At 43.4% G+C, this 16,502-nt stretch overlaps 3 non-coding genes across 3 annotated transcripts; 1 reads left to right on the top strand and 2 right to left on the bottom strand.

Moving 5' to 3' along the window:
• Window positions 1-11,490: 11,490 nt before the first annotated feature.
• Window positions 11,491-11,573, top strand: trnal-cag (transfer RNA leucine (anticodon CAG)). The gene has a single exon. It is a non-coding gene; the product is annotated as a tRNA-Leu (tRNA).
• A 2,428-nt stretch (window positions 11,574-14,001) lies between these two features.
• On the bottom strand, window positions 14,002-14,074 carry trnav-uac (transfer RNA valine (anticodon UAC)). Its single transcript has one exon. It is a non-coding gene; the product is annotated as a tRNA-Val (tRNA).
• Window positions 14,075-14,514: 440 nt separating this feature from the next.
• On the bottom strand, window positions 14,515-14,588 carry trnan-guu (transfer RNA asparagine (anticodon GUU)). Its single transcript has one exon. It is a non-coding gene; the product is annotated as a tRNA-Asn (tRNA).
• Window positions 14,589-16,502: the final 1,914 nt, after the last annotated feature.

The following is a 16,502-nucleotide window of genomic DNA, read 5'->3' as shown; positions in this document are numbered from 1 at the left end:
AAAATATCGGCTGTGGTTTTGGGAACAGTGAGTGTGCTGGGCTGTTTGGTGAATGTCCCCTGGTACTTTGCATATGAACCTGACAATATAATTGATAATGTTCCCTGGGATTGTAAGATTAAACCGAGCTTCCGTACTTACCCCGCATGGGCCGCATTTGACATGTTTCACCTTATTTTAACCCCTTGTGTCCCGGTCGGTCTGATTTTGCTGCTCAATGTTCTGACGGTCAGGCGCATTTTAATGTCCAGTCGAGTCCGCAGGGGACTCCGGGGCCGCAGCAATGGAGAGAATCAGAGTGATCCAGAGATGGAGAACCGAAAGAAATCCATCATTTTACTCTTCAGTATATCAGGCAGTTTTATACTGTTGTGGCTGACACAGGTTGTATTTTACATTTATATGCGAATTGCAGATATTCGGTATATTCACTCCTACACTGACCCTGTTTATCTCACAGAACAGACATCAAAGATGCTACAGCTTCTCAGTTCCTGCACAAACACGTGTATTTATGTCCTGACCCAGAATAAATTCAGAGAGGAGCTGAAGAACGCGGTGAAATACCCACTCAATCTAATTGTTAAATTAGTGAAATCATAGAAAGAGCTGAAGGGTTTCAAGCACTAGAACTAAATCCCATTTCATACTCCATCACCTACACTTCCCGGGGGATGGAAAGTACATTTTATATTAGCAACGCAGAGCCATTAAATGATCTGAAATATGCTTCTGATATATTTTATTGATAATCTGAACTTTTGTGGCAGGATTTATTTTTCAGACGACACATGTATTTTTGCTCGAAATGACGGCACGAAGGAGCTCAGCTGGACTTCAACTAAATAGAGGTCCAGCAAAATTTGCAAAGCTGGGAATCAAAGTAGCTGCTGCGGGCCAGATCAGAATGAGTGCGCTCCAAATAAATGGAGATGGAGAGAGAGAGGTAGAGAGAGGGGTCGAGAGTGAGGGAGAGAGGGAGCGAGAGAGTGAAAGACAGAGAGATGGGGAAAGAGGGATAGGGAGAGAGACTGAGACACGGAGAGATACAGAGAGGAAAACAAAGAGTTGGAGAGTGAGTGACATGGAGACTGAGAAAAAACATACAGCGATAGAGAGTAAGAGAGAGACCGAGATAGTGATACAGAGAGCGAGAGAGAGACAGAGAGTGAGACTGAGAGCGAGAAAGAGAGAGAGCGAGTGGCAGAGAGCGATACAGGGAGAAAGTGAGCGAGAGTCAGAGAGAAACAGAGTGAAAGAGAGGCAGATAGTGGGACAGAGACAGAGAGAGAGATAGACAAAGACAGAGAGAGAGGTAGAGAGAGACAGAGGGAAAGAGAGACAGAGAGCGACAGAGGGAAAAAGAGAGTCGGAGAGAGGAGGGGACCGAGAGAAAAACAAACACAGGGATAAAAGAAGTAGAATGATTAAATAGTGCAGAAAATTAAAACAGGTTCGCATAAAAGGGAGAGGATCTGTGACAAAGAGAGAGAGATAGAAACAAAGAGAGATAGAGACAGATTTAACGGAGAAGGAAATAAAGAAAGAAAGTTTACAAGACAGGAGGGAAATATAAAGAGAGAAAGAAGAGTGAAAGAAAGCATATATGTATACATGTATAGATATGTATATATATATATATATATATATATTTATATTATATACAATGAGAGAGCAAGCAGAATTACGAAATGATGGAAGTAGAAGTGGAAATAGACAGAAAATAAATGGAGACAAACGACATAAACAGAGAACAGACACAATGAAAGACGGACGAGCATATAAAGTGACGAGAGACAGGAGTGAGAATAGAACACAGAAAGCACTAAAGAACCAAACAAACTGTGTAATCAGCCTGGAGTGTGTGAAAGTGCTGACCAGCAGAACAGCAGCAGATGAAGCAGGTCAGACAGTTCATGTTTGTTCTGGGGTAACACTATTGTGGATTTAATTTTGACATTTCGAAAGGTGATTCCTGGAGGCTGCACAATAAAGTCACTAAGTCTTGTGTACCTGACCCTGACCATTACTTACTGCAGGAGTTTTCCAGCTACTCTGTGTAATAAACATTCATCTGATAAACGAAAGCCTGAGACTAAATCGGCTTCAGCATGTCTGAAGGAAAAGGACGATTAAAAGGAGGAAGGACCGTTAAACGGATTGTTAATGACACATTGTAAAACATCACGTAGCAGAGGATAGATCACTTTGGAACAAGAACGATTCCAGGAGGGCTAGAGGTCGTTTGAACACCTGCCGACTTGACTTGGTTACGTTGTGGACATTGAGAGAAAACAGGTAAAGTGTCAATCAATCGTGGGTTGTATTTGTAGGAACCTGTTGTTGACAAGCCAACATCCCCAGAGGTGCGATTCTGTGCAGAAACGGTGTTTAAAACCTGGGCAGATGTTGAGTGGGGAGAGCCACAGATCCACCATGGCTGCTCCAACCTCACCTTTCGCTTCCTGGAAGCACCACCGCACCTGGAATCTTCATGACTGCTCGCTACCTCCCAGCTTGATGCCTCGATGCTGGTTTACAGATTGCCTGTGAAGCAGATGACCCAAACACACAAGAGAAAGCCACACTACACTACAGCATTATCCATCAAAATACCTGGAATCTTCCCGGCACGCTTGAGCCAACCATAAGGATACAACTGCTGTTATGGGCTTAGTCTAAGATGGACATTTGATTTCCAAACGGTTATGCATTTTAGCAATTCAGAATGTGTTGTTTTATTGTTGTTAAAGCAATTCTAAATCGGGCATAAACCCAAGATGTTGTTCAAATTGTAATTTTTCTAGTGTATCGATGAGAACTGAATGTTTTCTTTATGAAGCCGTGGTGTGTGCCTGAAGTTTCTTTAGGAAAAAGAACCCTTTAAGTTAAATACAAAATTAAACCTTGTGGAGATAAAAAGTCATTGCCCCAATTTAAAGTGTTAAATCACTTTGCACATTTTTGCTCCTCCATCTGTACCATGTGTAACTTTCCCAGTGAGCTGCTGGATTCTGTAATAAATCATAATGTACTCTTACTCGTTCTGATGTGTTACTAAACTGGACAGGGTCCCGCAGCACTCTCCTGCTCTGTTACTGTTACAAATACTGTTATTGTTTCAGATTAAATAAAAATTTGAATAAGGAGAAACAAACAAAATCCCAGATCAGAACTTCATTCAGATTGAGTCCAATTTTGCTCTGATTTATTTAATACAATTAGAATTGCATTTTCGACACAGAATGGCTAATTTGACTTTTCCTCCGAATGTCTTGTTTCTCTTTATCGGTAACTATTTTGTCCGAATAATCAAATGTTATTCCATTTTTTTAGCAGAAGTTCACATTTTTGTGTTTAATTCCCTCACTGCACCGCCACCTTTGTGTTAAACACCAGCTAGTGCCAATCTCACACAGTTTGTATCTTTAACTATAGTGCAACAGTGATTTAACAGGACCAGCAAACGAACCCTCCGTGTCTCTCACCATAAAAAGCTCCACCTTGCCCCTCAGTAAGATGGCTGCCTTACTGGTGGCCACTTTGTTGCAGGATCAGGGTGGCCATTTTGTTTAAGATTCATGGCGGCCAATTAGTTTGACATCGCCCCCTTGCCCGCCGAAAAGTTGGTTGCCTTGCCCCTCAGTAAGATGGCCGCCTTGCAACTCAGTAAGATGTCCAGCTTGCCCCTCAGTAAGATTGCTGCCTTGCCCCTCAGTAAGATTGCTGCCTCACTGGCTACCATTTTGTTTCAGTGTTATGGAGTTAAAGTTGTTGTTCATAGTTTCATATTTTCATAGTAGGTACGGTAAAAGAGGAGGCCATTCCGCCCACTGTGCCTGTGCCAGCTCTTTGAAAGAGCTTTCCAGTTCGTCCCTTCATTAATCCACACTTGTCCAAGTGTCTATTAATTTTGTCCCTGATTATTTTTTCTAAAAGCTTCCCCACCACCGAAGTTAAACTGACTAGCCTGCAGTTGATGGGTTTATCCTGGCACCCTTTTTTGAACAAGGGTGTAACATTTGCAATTCTCCAGTCCTCTGGCACCACCTCCGTATCGAAGGATGATCAGAATGGATAGTAAGTTGGCTTCAAAACTGAAAGCCGAGAATAGAGGTTAAGGGTCTCTACTCAGACTGGCAAAAGGTGGGAAGTGGAGTTCCAGTTGCTGGGACCACTGTTCTTCACAATTTACATGAACGATTTGGATTCGGGAATCGGAAGTACAATTCCAAAATTTGTGGACGACACCAAATTGGGGGATTTAGTTAATACAAAGGAAGAATGCATCAAAATGCAAGAGGACATTAATAAACTTGCAGAATGAACAATCAGGAGGTCACATACTGCTTGGATAATAAGAGTCTAAACGGGATAGAGGAGCAAAGGGATCTCGTGGGACAGATACACAAATTACTGAAAGTAGCGACCCAGGTTCATCAGGTCATAAAAAGACAAATCAAACACTAGGATTCATTTCTCGAGGGATAGAGTTCAAAAGCAAAGAAGTTATATTAAACTTGTACAGAACCTTGTTTAGACCAGACTTGGAATACTGTGAACAGGTCTCGTCTTCATATTATAGACATAGGGGCATTGGAGAATGTGCAAACAAGATTCACAAGGATGATACCAGAAATGAGAGGATATTCTTATCAGGAAAGACTGAACAGACTGGGTCTCGTTTCAGTAGAAAGAGAAGGCTGAGGGTTGATCTGATCGACGTTTTTAAGATAATGATAGGGTTTGCTGGGATAGACGTAGAGAAAATGTTTCCACTTGTGGGGAGTCCAAACCTTCAGGTAATAAATATAAAATAGTCGCTAATAAATCAAATAGGGAATTCAGGAGAAATTGCTTTACCCAGAGAGTGGTTAGAATGTGGAACTTGCAACTACGAGGAGCAGCTGAGGCAAATAACAGAGGGGCATTTAAGGGGAAGATAGATCAGCACATGAGGGAGAAAGGAATAGAAGGATATGCCGATAGGGTTAGATGAAGTAAGGAAGGAGGAGGCTCATGAGCAGCATAAAGGCCGGCATAGACTAGTTGGGCCGAATGGCCTGTTTCTGTGCTGTAGTTTCAATGTAACTCGATGTAAAGGCTCTTTTCAGAGCCACCCTCTGTATCTGTGAAAGGACTGGTTACTGTGTGAAGGGAGACCCTGATATCATGCTACCAGTGTGGCTTTGAGCTGCTTTTGTCTCGTTGTGGACGAGATGAGGTATTAATGGGACTGGATTCGGGGCAGTGACCTCAGTCCGGGACTTTAAACGGTGACTTATAGACCCCAGCCCAGACATCACCAGATTTCTTGTATTTATTTAAACTACTTGCCATGCTGGGCTCGTAAAGAATCACCAGAACTGCTCGAATAACCTTTCTACATCTGTGGAATTCAGCGCTTCGCTCCGTTTCTGTTCTATTTTGTTGGATTATTTACAGAACGCATCAAACTCACTGGGGAATCACTGAAATGTAACTCTGTACAGAAACAAATAACAGTGAATTGCCTGGTGCCCAGGAGATCAGGAACATGACTCGCCTTTCGACCTGTTAACGAGTAAACCGTGTTTAGAGTCCACCGACCCGCTTTGGTTCCATATGGGGGATTAAACAGAGAAATCGGGAGGGGAGGAGACAGTCAGAGTGACAGAGCGGAGAGCGGCCTCTGATCTTCCAGCTCCACCTCCAGTTCTCTCCATCCGACAGTTTCAAACCGTTTATCGATAATAGAACCGAACCTCAGCGCTCCGCACAAACCCTGACAGACCCGGGCTTCATATTCAAGGATTCTCAAAACCCGAAGCTTTCAAATAAGCCCCGTTACAATGAGAAATCGTTAATATTCCTGCCTAAATACAGTCCATTCAATAACAAGTGAACTCGGCTCCTCCATTTCAGTCTGTTTCCCTGTTCTATCTCCCCACACATCCCCTCCCAGACGGGTTCAGCGTTTCACAAACACCTTATTCCAGCTTATTTGGAGAATCTCATGTGTTGGGGTTTGAGTTATGACGCGGAGTTTCTCCGCCAGTGTTACCATCTCACAGAGACTCTCGCCCTGAATCTGTGAAAAGATTATGACCATGAACTGGGACTGGAGCCGAACACATCCCGAGTTACAGTGAGGCCCGGCCCGGACATCTCATTCTCTCTATTTTATATCAGACAGTATCCCACTTTCATGTCCAGCAATAGAGAGAGGGAGAGAGAGAGACAGTATCAGTCTTACACTTCCGAACTGTGTCCAAATCACGCTCAATATCAGTATCCACCTTCATATACAGCAGCAGAGAGAGAGAGGGAGGCAGACACGGTGAGAGAGACAGAGAGAGCGGTGAGACACAGTGACAGACAGACGTTAACAGTATTAGTTCCGGACTGACCGGTAAAGTGCCGTTTTATCCAGAAAGATTGCGTTGGAGAGACAGAAGATGCAATCTGATCTCTCACTGATATTGTACAAGGGTCAGACACACTATTAATCCCACACTCAGGGACAGTAGAGAGAGGGACAGAAACAATGGGTCACATTTAACCCTCTGATGCCTGTTGTACTATCTGCAGTTTTACAGCTCAGGGCTGTTCGATATTACTCTCAGTGACCTACAGTTTCACTCCGGTTAAATTAATCTGCGACTGTTGCTGCCTGATATTAACCCTACACGGTCCCAGCAAATACACCGACTCCCACTTTCCTCCCATGTTTCTCCAGGATTGGTTTGGGAAATCCTCTCTCAGTCACACATTATAGGGGCCATTAATGAAGAGAATCCATTGGCTGATTTCACAGCCGCTCACTTTATCTCTGAAAGGCTCTTTACCATCAAAAGACCCCGAGAGAAACAGCAGGGATGGAAACATCTAGTTTCATCGTTGGAGATTGTAAAGTCAGTCTGGATTCCAGCGTTAGGCACTGGTGGAATCATATCTGTTTCCCATTCTGGTGCCTGTTCCTGCACTGCCTGTGGACTCCATTCCCTCTGACCTTTCCCCCAGACCCACTTCCTTTCATCAGACTCGGAAAAATTCCAATGGGGGAAAGTTTCCATCGATTTTTGGATTGGGAATTGTGGGCGCCATTCCCTCAGTGAGCGGAAGAAGATGGTTTGAAGCAGCCGGGAATGGAGAGATCACGGCCCCCGCGGGAAGGGAGCAAAGAGCAGCCTCGTTACAGCAGTTCATCGCTTCGGGACCGTGTCCGCGGGTGGGCTCAGAGATCGGCATTGAGTCCGGGGGAAGTTCAGGGGGAGTCCGGGGGGCTGTTTGTAAGAGGCGGAGTGGATCAGGAACTGGTCCCTGAACATGGATTGAGAGGGGGGAAGGGAGAGGTCATTCTCGGGCTGTGTGTGTACAGGGTGTGTCCAGGGGAAGGGAGAGAGAATGGGAAGAACCTGCTATTAAAATCATTGCTGCTTTCTCTCCCCAAACCAGTAATGAATGGCCCTGGTTTATTTCCAGCCTCACCCTATTTATTGTGATTGGATAGTGAAGAGTGGAAACAGAGCCGGACAGTAAGGATGTGGGGAGTTATACAAAGAGCATCTATTGCAGGCTTCAGCTGAGAAGTGTGAAGCTCACATTTTAAACAGCGGCTGTTTGGTTTCGGTTGAACGGTTAGTCCCATGGGAGAGGGGATTAGAAACCTGACCTGTACAAAGGTCCCTGCCCCATCGGGTCGTCCCATTCATGGATCGGTGCAGGGGTTGGGCCGTGTCTGGATGTCATTAAATTGTTGTAAAACAGCCCAACACACCTGGTATGCAGAAGCTGAGTGCTGCAGTACTGCAGTGGAGTCAGACACTGACACTGTTTGTATCACTGGATTTCATTTGTGGATATTCAAAATGATCATTAACAGAGATATTAAACTGATCACTTCTGTATTTTCTACCTCACGTGTTCCTGAGTAACAAGAGATAGTTTTCTTTCTCCAGGCAAACCCTTGAACGATCCAGAATAAATGTGATGCTTCCTCCGCCCGAGGCAGAAGGAACAGTGCAGCCAGCTCCTTCTCACACACAGTCGGTATATTATCACTCACAGAGCACAGAGACACAGACAGGTCATCAGTTCCACAGTCTCAGACAGCAGAAGTAGTCAGTCCCACACTGATCACAATTTCCAGAGACACATTTTCAATCCAACAGTCAAGCAGAGTAGGTGAGGCTGGCACTGTTCCATTCCCCCTAACTCAGTCCCGCTGACAGGTAGATACAAAAATCCCAGTCCAAAATCACACTCTCAGAGTGAAAGGCACTGTGTCAATCTCACAATAGAGCAAAATTAGCTACGAATTAAATACCAGATAGAAATCACACATGGTACCCGATTCAAAGGTACAGAATGAATCCCAATAATGTACCCCGAGATTCAAATTGAATACTGGCCCAGAACTCTCACACATGACTTTAATACATGCAATATCCATTCGAAAAGTGTATCATATGATACAAATTGCACACAAGTCCAAAACTCAGGTAGAGTATCAGATTGAGAAATATTGAAAGATAGTAAACCTGAGAAACAAATTAGATACTTGTTCAGAATGTACTCGTAGAATGAGATTTAAAGATAGATTGTCAATTCTATTAGTGCAGACTGAGATACACATTACATACCAGTCCAAAAATCTCATACAATATTAGATTGAAAGATACGGTGTCAATTCTATTTCTACAGACTGATCTACACATTACATACCAATTCAAAAATGTCACCTTATCAGTTTGAAAGATACATTAATATCCACAACAGTACTCACATAGATACAGATTTAATAGTACTCCAAAAAGCACACAAATTATCGGATTAAAACCTGCAGCATCATATCCTAAAGTATGTCCATATTTACCAATTAAACAATGAGTAAAACTATTTAAACATCGAGATATTAAAGCTACAATATTGAACGCCATAATGTAATCTGTACAGAATAATTACGTACAGATACAGAATGAATCTCACATTCAGAGACAGTACCAGAGACACAGAGACACAGAATGACTCCAACTCTCACAGATGCAGAAGGAATCCCAAACTCACATACAGTACAAGAGACTGACAGACACACAGTTAATCCCACACTCACACACAGTGCCAGAGACTGACAGGTACAGTATGAATCCCACACTAACATGCATTATGAGTAACTGCATATTTAGGATGAATTCAATTCCCACATACAGTACTGGAGACTGTATATACAGAATGAATCCCACAATCACATGCAGTATGAGTAACTGCATATCTAGGATGAATTCAACTCCCACATACAGTACTGGAGACTGTATATACAGAATGAATCCCACACACACATGGAGTACCAGAGACTGACAGATACCGAAAGATTCCCACACTAACACACAGTTTTATATAAGGAATTAATCACAAACTCTCACACACACTGCTGACAAGATACAGAATCAATTCCAAACTCACACACAGTATCAGAGAGTGACAGATACAGATGAATCCCACACTCACACACAGTACCAGAGACTGACAGATACAGAATGAATCCCACACTCACACACAGTACCAGAGACTGACAGATACAGAATGAATCCCACACTCACACACAGTACCAGAGACTGACAGATACAGAATGAATCCCACACTCACACACAGTACGAGAGACAGACAGATACAGAATGAATCCCACACTCACACACAGTACCAGAGACTGACAGATACAGAATGAATCCCACACTCACACACAGTACCAGAGACTGACAGATACAGAATGAATCCCACACTCACACACAGTACCAGAGACTGACAGATACAGAATGAATCCCACACTCACACACAGTACCAGAGACTTACAGATACAGAATGAATCCCACACTCACACACAGTACCAGAGACTGACAGATACAGAATGACTCTCACACTCACACACAGTACCAGAGACTGACAAATACAGAATGAATCCCACACTCACACGCAGTACCAGAGACTGACAGATACAGAATGAATCCCACACTCACACACAGTACCAGAGACTGACAGATACAGAATGAATCTCACACTCACACACAGTACCAGAGACTGACAGATACAGAATGAATCCCACACTCACACACAGTACCAGAGACTGACAGATACAGAATAAATCCCACACTCACACACAGTACCAGAGACTGACAGATACAGAATGAATCCCACACTCACACACAGTACCAGAGACTGACAGATACAGAATGAATCCCACACTCACACACAGTACCAGAGACTGACAGATACAGAATGACTCCCACACTCACACACAGTACCAGAGACTGACAGATACAGAATGAATCCCACACTCACACACAGTACCAGAGACTGACAGATACAGAATGAATCCCACACTCACACACAGTACCAGAGACAGACAGATACAGAATGAATCCCACACTCACACACAGTACCAGAGACAGACAGATACAGAATGAATCCCACACTCACACACAGTACCAGAGACTGTCGCAGCATGAAATGGTCCTTATCAAAGTCACAATTGATACCCTATGTGACTACCACCATGATAAACTAACCCTCCTCATCCTTCTCAAATACAATATCTCAACGTGCTGTTTTGCTGTTAGACTAGTCTCCTCTCTCTGCTTTTATTTGGAATGTGTTGCTTTTCCATCTGATAACACTTGGTATCATCTTATTATGTTAGTCCACAAGAGGAGATCATTCGGCCCATCGTGCCTGTGCCGGGTCAAACACACGTATTCGTTCAAGATTCGTTCAGAGATAGATTGAGTGCTTTGTTATCAGAAAATTGCCTGAACCCCCACAGTCTACAGCTTTCCTCCTCGCTATCAACCACACGGCCTATTTTTGTGTCACCCGCAAATGTCTTTATCATGCCTCCGACATTTAAGTCCAAATCGTTCATGGATACCACAAAAATCAAACGACCAAGTACCGAGCCCTGCGGCACCCCACTGGAAACAGCCTTCCCCCGCAAAAACACGCGTCGGCCATTAACTTCCTGCCACTGAGCCAATTTTGGATCCAACAAGCCGCATTCCCTTGTATCCCATGGGCCTTTACTTTTTTGACCAATCTGCCATGTGGGAACTTTTCAAAAGCCTTGCTAAAATCCACGTAGACTACATCAATTGCGCTACCCTCATTGATCATCCTTGTCACCTCCTCGAAAAATTCAATCAGGTTAGTCAGACACGACCTCCCCTTGACAAATCCATGTTGACTGTCCTTGATTAGTCCGTGACTTTCGAAGTGACAGTTCATCCGATGCCTCAGAATTGATTGCAATAATTCGAAATGGAGTCTTTCTCCTGCTTGCTGCAATGACAGATCAGGCGGTGAACAATACTCAGGCCCGGCCAGCTCAGTCGGACAGAGCACGAAGTTTTTAATCGTGGGTTCGAGCTCCACGTTGGGTGAGTAACATTTTAAACTTTTATGATGCTTTCACTGGCCAACAGTGCAGAAATGATGCAGAATGAAACATGAAATTCGGTCGTCAGGATGGCCGAGCGGTCTAAGGCGCTGCGTTCAGGTCGCAGTCTCTTCTGGAGGCGTGGGTTCGAATCCCACTTCTGACATTTGTTATCTTTACTGTTACGTGGAAATATTTTATTTGTGGATTGGGCTGCAGCTGATTTTCCTGCCAAGTCGATTTGCTCCTCCCACAAAAGCAACTGGCTTTGTGATGGAAATGTGACTTGAGAAGTTTCGAACGGTGAAATGGTTGACATATTAATGACCTGGACAAAGAAATAGAACAGCAGTGGGAAACATTTAAAACGGTGATCAATAGAGTCCAGGAGAAATATATCCCACTAAAAAGTAAGAACAAACTAGCCAGAAATGACACACCAGGGATGAATAAAGAAATAAGGTCAAAATTGAAACTGAAGAAAAAGGCCCACACTGGACAATAAAGGAGAGGGGGAATGTGAAAAGACTGGGAAAGAAGTCTAAAGAACTATTAGAAAGGCAAAAAGGAATATCAAAAAAAGCAAAGTATTCTGGACACATCAACGGCCAAAGAAAGTTTAGGATAGGAATAGGGTCAGTAAGGGATACACACGACAAACTCACAGGCAATGACAGCGAAATGGCAGAAATATTAAATAATCACCTTTCTTCAGTATTTACCAGGGAGACCAGCATTGAGTGCATGACAGTGGAAGAAGAGATCAAAAAAATATAAAGACATTTAAGATCGAAAGGGGGGGAGATAATTGATAATCTCATCAAACTGAGGGGGGAAATTTCCTGTTAGGTGCCTAACCAGAGTTTTAAACCGCTCACCCACGCTAATTTCCGTATTACTGTTCAGATTCATTTCACAGGGCCACGATTACTGTGCACCATTTAGAGAGGCTCAGTGAAAGGCGGAAATTGATCTATTAATGGAATCATGGAATAGGACAGCGCCATTCGAATGCCATTCGGCCCATCGTGCCTGTGCCAGCTCTCTGAAAGAGCTGTCCAGTTAGTCCCACTCGCCTGCTGTTTCCCCATAGCCCTGAAAATGTTTCCATTCAAGCGTTTATCCAATTCCCTTTTGAAAACTGTGAGTTAAAAAAACAATATTGAAAGGGGTGCTGGGGCCTCTGCAGCGTCAATGTAGAGTTTGCGATGATTGAAGTTATCAAGATGTTTCTTTACACATGGTATGTTGTGCAATCATCCTGAAATATCTTCAATATCCAACACAAATTGAATTGCAAACCTGACGGACCAACACTGGAAAACAAGTCACGAGTGAACGCAAATCATCTGGGACCCGTTTCAGCCTCACGGCACTTTAACTAAAGTGAAATAACTTTGCATTGAAAAGATTTGGAACTTGCATCTGTGCCTTTATCTGTTCCATTTCTTAAAGTTGCTGGCGTCTGATGATGTACACGCCTCTGCTCCCTCTATTGAACAAGAAAGGAGATGTTTGACGTTGACGGGACCTGTTGGTTATGAGCTCATCCTTTACATTGAGTGGGTTCACGTCTTTTGAACGGCGTCAACTTTAGCCCAGCGGTGAACTTCACAACAAACAAGTTCATCACCGTCTCACCGCGGGCGCTGACTGACATGTTTATTGTTATTTCTTTCAGACCTAAATAAGTAGTAACCGTGATTTGAAATTTGCACTAAGTGACTTTTAGGTAGTCGCCTTTAAATGTTTCAAAGGCGACTCCTAATTTATGATCGTCCGCCATTTCTCCAGCCGTTTTGAAAACAAAACATGTCTCTGCTTTTCGCGTCTTTTTTCGAAAGGGAAAAAAAATATATTTCCCGTGACCTCTGAAGGATGTACAAGTACATTTCAGAAAGCTGAAGCAAGTTCACCGAGCTTAAATCGTCTGGCCACGTTAAAGGCGCTATATACATATATATAAATATGTATATATATGTAATATATGCAAGTCGTTGCTGTCTGTTTCTGTGGCTGTCTTTTTTATATGTGTGTCCATCTGCAGGTCAATTTTGAATCAATACCAGTGTTCGTGTCAGTTTGTTGCATGAAATAAATGAGAGTATCAGGCGCTCCCCTCCCTGCCATTGGGTCGGTACTGAGTCAGGGTTTAGACAAAACTTCTGGGTTTTTTTGTGAAAAAGCAATTAAAACCTTCATTCGGGAATGATCCAGTCTCATGTGAGCGGTGAAAGAAACACTGACCCCGATGTGATGTGAACACGCAGCCTTTTGATCTGGAGTCAGACCTTTGCACCACGCGCTCTGAAGACAGGATCCTGGATGTTATCATTTATATGAATGTTTCTCAAACACCGTTTCATTTCTCCCACCTTGGTTGAATCGATGGGGCTTATCAAATCTCCGCCAGATCCCACCGGGAATGAGACAGCATTGGAAGCAGCCTTCACCCCGACGATCACGCTGGCTTTCATCGCCTGCTCTCAGCGGACTGCATGAACAGGGCTGGGAGATATGGACTTTGTTCATATTATTCAGCAATGTGAATCGTTAAATATTTACTAATTTTTAATGGGAACAAGGTTTTAAAATGTTTCCGCCTGGTTTCGAACCGGGGACTTTTCGCGTGTAAGGCGAACGTGATAACCACTACACTACGGAAACCTGATGCTGTAAACTCCGTGTTAGGGATATAAACCCTCAGCCAAACTAATTTCCGCATTACTGTCCAGGAGTTCATTTCACAGGGATACATTTACTGCGCTGTATTTAGGAAGGCTGCAGAGAAGGATCGGTGGCGCTGGTCAGGCAGGGAATCCCAGAGCATCGCGCCCACACAAACATTTCACTGTTTTTTATCATGTGCCTGATATCCGACCGCAGTGTAAATTATGGCGAATCAGACATGCTCAGATGACATTGTTCACAGAGTGTTTTCTTGCAGCCAAATCACACATTAGAAAACGTGAAATGAGATGAAGAGATCGGAGCCATTTAAAGTGCTCCCAGTTACTGCAGATCAGGAATTAAAACCTGGCACCGGCTTCAGGTCGATCAGAATGAGGCAATGAATCCGAAAGTGGGAAGAAAAAAAGCGCAATTTTCGTCCCTGGGTGGGCTCGAACCACCAACCTTTCGGTTAACAGCCGAACGCGCTAACCGATTGCGCCACAGAAACCGCCCGGTGCTTTTTCTTGCGAGATACACTAAAGCAGCGTGTCACCTAGCCAAAGTTACATGTTGCAGCCACAGAAATGCAATTGTCCACTATCAGTCTTACTTTTCCAGAAATAAAGGATGGGACATTGTTTATGGAAACATGGAAACGGTCTGGTCTCGCTCACAGCATCGATATCACCGCCAACCAGCTCTCCTGCTACCGGCGCGCCCACCGGTGCTTTGTCTGTTATTGAGTCGGACTGTGGGAGAACCTTCGCCACACGGACTCCAGCGATTCGAGAAGGCGGCTCACCACCACCTTCTCAGGGGCAATCAGGGATGGGCAATAAATGCCGGCCTCGCCAGTGACGCCCACAACCCATGAACGAATGAAGAAAAAGTATTCTGAGCGTCCTGACGCTGATATCAGGTTTTGATGCCTGATCTGCAGTAACTGGGAGCGCTTTAAATGGCTCCGACCTCTTAATTTCACCCACAACATCAGAGTAACTGTTCCAGGGGGACATGCCGACTCAACTGCGTCTTGGCCGCCTGTCTGGTCAGTCCTTTAATCGCCTCCAATTCCGTTTCCCAAAGCGTATCTGCAGATTCACAAAGCTCTTTGTCATTTCGGTTCCTTTCGATTTGTCCAGCTCCCGACTGGCAATAATTTGCAAACCTGGTTGCAACCCTCCGCCTTGCATCGTGTCCAGGGATGGGTTATGTGGAGAGACTGGACAAGTTGGGATTGTTCTCCTTCGAGCAAAAAAAAAGGTTAAGGGGAGATTTAATCGAGGTGTTCAAAATTATGAGGGGATTTTGATAGAATGGATGGGGAGAAGTTATTTCCATTGGCAGGAGGGTCGATAACCAGAGGACACAACCTGCATTTATATAGCACCTTTAATGCAGTAAAACCTCACAAAGTGCTTCACAGGAAGAGTTATTAAACAAAACTTGACACTGAGCCACATAAGGAGATATTGGGACAGGTGACCAAAAGCTTAGTCGAAGAGTTAGGTTTTAAGCTATGTGTTAAAGGAGAGAGAGGCGGAGAGGTTTAAGGATGGAATTCCAGAGCTTAGGGCCTAGGCAGCTGAAGACACAGCCGCAAATGGTGGAGCGATTAAAATCGGGGATGCGCAAGAGGCAAGAATTGGAGGAGCACAGAGATTTTTTTTATTCGTTCATGGGATGTGGGCGTCGCTGGCGAGGCCAGCATTTATTGCCCATCCCTAATTACTAAGGCTGTCTGACACACATAATCACCAGCTCTGAATGATTTAAAGGCCTTGTTATGATTGTCAGAGAATTATTTATATCAAATGGACAATTAACTTACGAGTATTATGATATCAGCTGCAATCCAAGCGTTTCTGGACTTCAGAATCGACTAGTCTCTATGTTAAACATATGCATGCATATAAAATGAAGCAAATCTGTCTTATGATTGTAGTTTCATTCTCCCAACAGAGATTTATACTTCCTTCCTTAAGAGGCAAAAGCTAAAGGTTAATATTACTTCAATATAAAGACTAACTCTTTCCTTACAATACAGATACCCCAAACTAATATAACACCTCAAACTGATAGAGTTTCTCAAACTAATACAGTATCTCAAACTAATACAGTACCTCAAACGTATCGAGAATCTGAAACTCATATAATACCTCAAGCTAATACATCGTCTCATACTAATACAGTACCTCAAACAAATACAACACCTTAAACTAATACAAACCGATACAGAACCTGAAACTAATATAATACCTCAAACTAATACAGCATCTTAATCTAATTCAGTAGCTCAAACTAATAAAGTACCTCAAACGATAAAGAACCTGAAATTAATATAGTACCTCAAACTTATACATCATCTCAAACTAATAAATACCTCAAACCGATACAGAGCCTGAAACTAATCGAATACCTC

The sequence above is a fragment of the Heptranchias perlo genome, unplaced genomic scaffold, assembly GCF_035084215.1.
Source record: "Heptranchias perlo isolate sHepPer1 unplaced genomic scaffold, sHepPer1.hap1 HAP1_SCAFFOLD_138, whole genome shotgun sequence".
Lineage (NCBI taxonomy): Eukaryota > Metazoa > Chordata > Chondrichthyes > Hexanchiformes > Hexanchidae > Heptranchias > Heptranchias perlo.
The sequence above is the reverse complement of the archived record's forward strand: the minus strand, read 5'-3'. Positions and strand labels throughout refer to the sequence as shown.